Source organism: Bombus affinis, unplaced genomic scaffold (assembly GCF_024516045.1).
Source record: "Bombus affinis isolate iyBomAffi1 unplaced genomic scaffold, iyBomAffi1.2 ctg00000074.1, whole genome shotgun sequence".
Taxonomy (NCBI): domain Eukaryota; kingdom Metazoa; phylum Arthropoda; class Insecta; order Hymenoptera; family Apidae; genus Bombus; species Bombus affinis.
Genome location: NW_026108824.1, coordinates 585,238 through 591,366, shown reverse-complemented (window position 1 = coordinate 591,366; position 6,129 = coordinate 585,238).

Sequence of the window (6,129 nt, the reverse complement as noted above, 5' to 3'; positions counted from 1 at the left end):
TTTTGACACTCTCTCGCAAAATGTCCTACTCTTCCACGTCTGAAGCATCCTTCCTTTTTTGCAGAAAAGGCGTTGATTTGCATTTCTTCTCGATTGGACTTATTTTTCTTCTCCGCTATTTCAATTTTATTTTTTACATACGCTACCGTTTGATTTTCTGCTTTCATGCATCTACTATATCCGCTATGTAGGTGTATTCTTCCGGTAACGTATTTAGCATGTAATTTAGTTTTTCCCTCTCACTCACTTGTGCACCCGCACATTTTAATTCGTTTATTAATTTTTCGAAATCGCTAAAGAACGTTGCTGAATCAGTGTATTTCTCAAGTCTTATCTTTTCCTATCTCCTTCTGCATACGATCTGTAGTGCCGTCGACGCTTTCAAGTACATTTTATCAAACTTTTTTACTATCCCATATGCCGTTTATTCTTCTCTAATATATTCCAATTGTCTATTTGTAACGGCATTATAAATTATATTTATTGCCTCCAGATCCTTTTTGTCCCAGTCTTCATTGTCTGTTTCTGTCTTCACCCTGTCTTCAACGAGTTGTGACAATCTCGCATTCTTTACATCTGAGAAGCATCGTTATTCTTTGCTTCCACATACCGTAATCCTCACCATCGAAAATAGGTATCATGATTTCCGATCTCTCCGTTTTAAATGATTCCTGATCTCTTACTCAAGCGTTCCTACGTGCTCGAAGTGTATTTTTCCTCTTTGTAACCTTTGAACGTTTCCTTCCTTACTGAGAATTCACACGAACTAACTCGCAATATTGAAAAACACGCACTAAAATAACTTACAAAATTATGAACCACGCTCTGCTACCATGAAAAGATATAGAATGGATTCGGAAATACAAATAATTCCCTTTATTTAGCACACAACTGTTATACATATATCTTATACTCTTAAGACCTCATAATCCTACTCGCACGCACGCTTGTTGTCAACCGACTCTTCCAGATACTTCTAACGACTGGCTCTTGTCTTTTGTCTCAACCAAGACCCGGACGTCCTCTGACGCTTACACACACATTCACATGTACAGTGTAAATGTATCATATTCCCAACAATATCTTATACTCTAAAGACCTCGAAATCCTACTCGCACGCACGCTTGTTGCCAACCGACTCTTCCAGATACTTGAAACGACTGACTCTTGTCTTTTGTCCCAACTAAGGCCTGGACGTCCTCTGACGCTTACACGCACATTCACATGTACAGTGTAAATGTATCATGTTCCTAACAGCCACGAACAGATCGATAACCTTATTTCTGTTAGGATAATCGGGGTGGTTCAATTAAGTATAGACCGATTTAAGAGGTATAAATTACAGTTCATTCAAACAACTTGACTAGAGAAATATAAACTGCTAGAGCATAATTAGGAACGTGACGCTGGGCACATGCCTCAGCGATCAACAGCTACAGGACGTCGATGACCTTATGACAAACCCCCCCAGACACGGGACGCTAGGATACCGACATTGCCTGGCGGAAATCGATCGTTTTTCGCGTTAGACCGAAGCCGTTCCCATCGCCGACATGGAGGCGGCAACCGTTGTTTCAGCCATCCTTTCCACGTGGATATTCCGTTTCGACGTACCTTTAAGGATAAGGACCGATCAAGGACGCCAGTTCGAGTCAAACTTATTTAACGAATTATGCCTGTTCCTCGGCATTAGGCATTTACGAACGACAGCCTATCACCCCGTGACCAACGGGATGGTAGATCGCCAGCCCCGACAACTAAAAGCAGCAATCAAATGCCACGATACGAGCAACTGTGTAGAAATCTTGCCAATAGTTTTATTAGGCATACGAACAGTTATTACGGACGTGAAAACGACGACAGCCGAAATGGTTTATGGCACCGGCATACGATTGCCGGCAGAATTCTGTGTACCAACGAAGCAACAGGCCAAGTCGAAATACGGAAGCCGTCTAAAGTCTTACGTATTTCTACGTCACGATTACATCGGAAACCCCTTACAACCACCCTACGGCGGACAGCATCAATTTACATCGAGAGCAAAAAGGACCATTGCGATTGAAGTTAGCAACAAGAACGTAATCGTACACTTAGACCGTCCGAAATGCGTGAATTTTTATTGCACGGTAACATTGAACACCATTACAGCGAAAATCGCGAAGTAATAATACCATCTGATGTTTGAAACGAGCAAAACAAAGAGGACTCAGGAATTCATCACTCCAGGTGCGCGGGCAGAAAAGTTCGCTTCCCTATTCGTTCCCAGCCAGGCCGTCGATAAGCTAATGCGAAAGAACTACCAGCGACATAAATATAAGTCGCAGATGAAAGAACACCGCAACATTCTATTTGGAATTTTGGGAAAATCCCGAAACATTGTAATCTAGATTCTACCGTAGCGGTAATTAAACAATTGTAGTCATCCAGTCCGATTGTAATTGTTCGAAACTTGTGATACCGAACATGGCCTCCAGGCGACAACCAGTCACCGAACGTAGCCGCGGTCAAGAGATGAACGTTTTGTCTAATAAAGCCATGGAGTAATTCTATATCTGTCCTTAAAAGAAATACTTGGGACGGGACACGACAGTAAACATTCCAACGGTTTCTGTCCCCAGTCTCGCCACACGCAGACATCCGTCGGATAAGATGATTGCCAGATATCAACGCATCTCCACAGTATATGTTTAGCTAGCCTGAGGACCCATTATAAACCTTAAGATTTAGTTAACTAAAGTCCTTAACAGTCCTAAACAGGCAAACAGTCTTTGTTCCAACTACGGGATGATAGGTGAAATATATTTTTCCACGGACGACGCTTCCCGCTAGCAACGTTCCCCCAAGGGTTACTAGCATACTTCTCTAACCATCAACCTGGAAATTATCCAATTAACAGTAACGTCACTTTCAATCTCTTTCCGAGCGAAGTCTTTTCTCCACGTATCCGATGTTCTGGTACCCTTAGACACACCCATCATAGTTTTCCTCTGCAGCATCATCGTGCCGGAAAATCATTCTCTCGTGAGGTCACATTAGCCAGTTACAAAGAGCCTTAACACTCGGTGGATATTCTATGTTTTGACAAAGAGTTTGTTCAGTCCTACCTATTCCGTAGATAAGGAAGTATGGTACAACTTGGAATCAGGATGAAAACGAATTCTGTTATCCCGTTGACCCCGGCTTTGTGATGGAACCCAGGATCATTGTCATTAGCTTCTCGAGTACCTCATCACCACGACTACTTGCCAATTATATAACAATCATATTTACACTAGTAAATATCTGCTCTATTGCATAACTACAAACGTCTAAACCAAATGAAGATTCGTTTCGCGCCTCTAACTCTAATCATAATGTGAACCCGATGTAAGTGAAAATACATGCACATACCATCGATTCTGCCTGACCAGCACTCTCACCCGGAACCGGAACTCGAAGTGCACCGTGACGAACAGCTCATATATAAGCCTCAACTCTTAGCCAGACAGTCGGTCGTGCTCGCGCAACAGTAGAAGCAACATGGAGTTTTTTAGATCTCTACTACGCGTCGTTGGTTTGTTCGTGCCAAGTAAGGTAGATATCACTTCCGAACTACCACTGGAGGTTTCGCACTTGATACTTCGAAAATTGGATCCCTCGTCCCTGCAGAGCGCCGCGCTTGTCTCGCGCAAATGGTTCAACGTATGTAGATCCGACAAGTGTCTACGGCGGAAAGTGAGACGTCACATGCGACATACGAGGAAGCGGGTCAAGATGCAATTTCTCGGACCTGCAGCCGCTAAAGCTACCAACCAAGAATCAAGAAGTAGAGGACGTGGTGAGGGCAACCTAAGGCACGAAATAAGTTTATCCGCTGCTCGTACGGCGGTCGTCGTTGGAAGGTTACGCGGTCCTTTGAGAATTTCGATGCGAGATCGCCCCATCGATGTTGGACCAATAAAATGTATTAGACTCTAACTCGTGTAAGTACCTTAATTTGACTGCTAGCTCTTACGAGAACTTGAAACGGTCTTGTCCGGATTCAGAACTGTAGCGTGAAGCTTGAAATAAAATGGTTTTACTGAGACGGCAATGTGTTTCAGTCACGCTAATACTATCGGTATCGTAATAGGCCCATTATTGAATATTAACTACAATGTATCACCGCTGCAATTGCAGATTTGTCGTCAATTAGATGCGAGATATACTTCTCATTGCCTGCCAAATACAGCTCACATCTACTGGCTCGTGCTATTATATCATCTCTGGTCCTCGACATATCAAGCTTAACTGCAGTTTTACAAATTAAGGTTAACATATTCAAATGAATGTATCTCCGTTTCCATTGCACATATGGCGACAAAGCGATGCCCGTTACATTTCACATCCGATGTCATGTGCACCGCACATCTGCTGGTTTGTACCATGTCAACTCCGGTTTCTGTCTAACCTAGCGAAATTGCTGCTTTACATATTCATGATTAATTATTCAAATCACCGTATCGCCGTTTGCATTGCAGTTATGCCGACAATTCGATGCGCGATATACGCCACTTTTTCTGCCAAACACAATGTATATTACCTGGTTTGAGTTATGTAACGTGTGGGCGCAGCCAAACTCAGCGTATACGCAATTATGCATTTTCGGGCGAAATATTCAAATATTACATATTCAAATGAACGTATCTTGGTTTCTATGTCGCCTATTCGATGCGCAGAATACTCCACATATGATGCCAAATCAGCCGGTCTGTGCTATGTCAACTCTGGACCCTGTAAAATCCAGCGTAATTGTAGTTTTTGTTGTTAATGCTTAAATATTGCATTCAAAGATTCGCCGCTTCTTTTGCACATATGTCGACAATTCCATACGCCTTGTACTCCGCATTTGCTGCAGTTACATTGCCCATCAGCTCGTTTGCGCTGTGTCAACTCTGGTCCCTGCAAAATCCAGCCCAAATGCAATTTTGTATGTTCGGGCTTAAATATTCAAATCAACGTTACTCCGATTCAATAGCACATATGTCGACAATACGATGCGCTTTATATTCCACATTGACTGCCATACGCAGAGCGCTTCATCTGGTTTAAGTCGTGTTAAATCCGGACCGAGTCAAATCCAGCGTATTCGTAGTTTTGCATATTCAAGCCTTGTTATTCAAGTGAAAGTATCTCCGTATCCATTGTAGGTACGTCGACAACAGGATGTACGTAATACTGCACATTTGCTGCCAAATACAGCACACATCAGCCCGTTTGCACACTGTCAAGACTGGACTCGGAGAAATCCATCGAAATTGCAGTTTTGGATATTAATTCTTACATATTCGAATCAAGGTATCTCCGCTTGTTTTCCGGAAACATTGGCCATGCGATGCGCGTTATATTCCACATCTGATGCCAAGTACAGTGCACATCATCCGGTTTACGCTACGTAAAATCTGGACCCAGCCAGATCCAGCGTAGTTGCAGTTTCGTATATTCAGGATTAAGTATTCATACCGACGTATCTCCGATTCTATGGCACATATGGCTACAATTAGAGGCTCGTTATACTCCAAATTTGCTGCCAAACACAGTGCACGTGATTCCGTTTGATGGATGTAAAATCGGGACCCAGCCGAACCCTGCGTATTTGCAGCTTTACATATTCAGTATTAAATATTCCAACCAACTAATCTCCGTTTCTATGGCACACTTACAGACAATTCGGTGCGCGTTATATTTGACAACTGATGTCATATACAGCGCACATCAGTAGGTTAGCGTTTTGTTCACTCTTGTCCCTGTCAAATACACCATAATAGCAGTTTAGCATATTCATGCTTGAATATCGAAAGTAACGTATCTTCGTTTCTATGGCAGATATGACGACAATTCGGTGAGCGTTATGCTCCTGATTTGCTGGTGAGCACAGAGCACATCTTCCGATTCTATCATCTCTTCTGTCTTACGTCTTCTCTGGTCACTGACAGATTCAGCGTAATTGCTGTTTTGCATATTCATGCCTAAATGTTCAAACCAACGTATCAGCGCTGCTATTGGATACATATCGCAAATGCGATGCGCGCTATACTCCACAATTACAGCCAAATACAGTACTTATGCGCTATGCTCTACGTCGACTCTGGTTCCTGTTATATGCAGTGT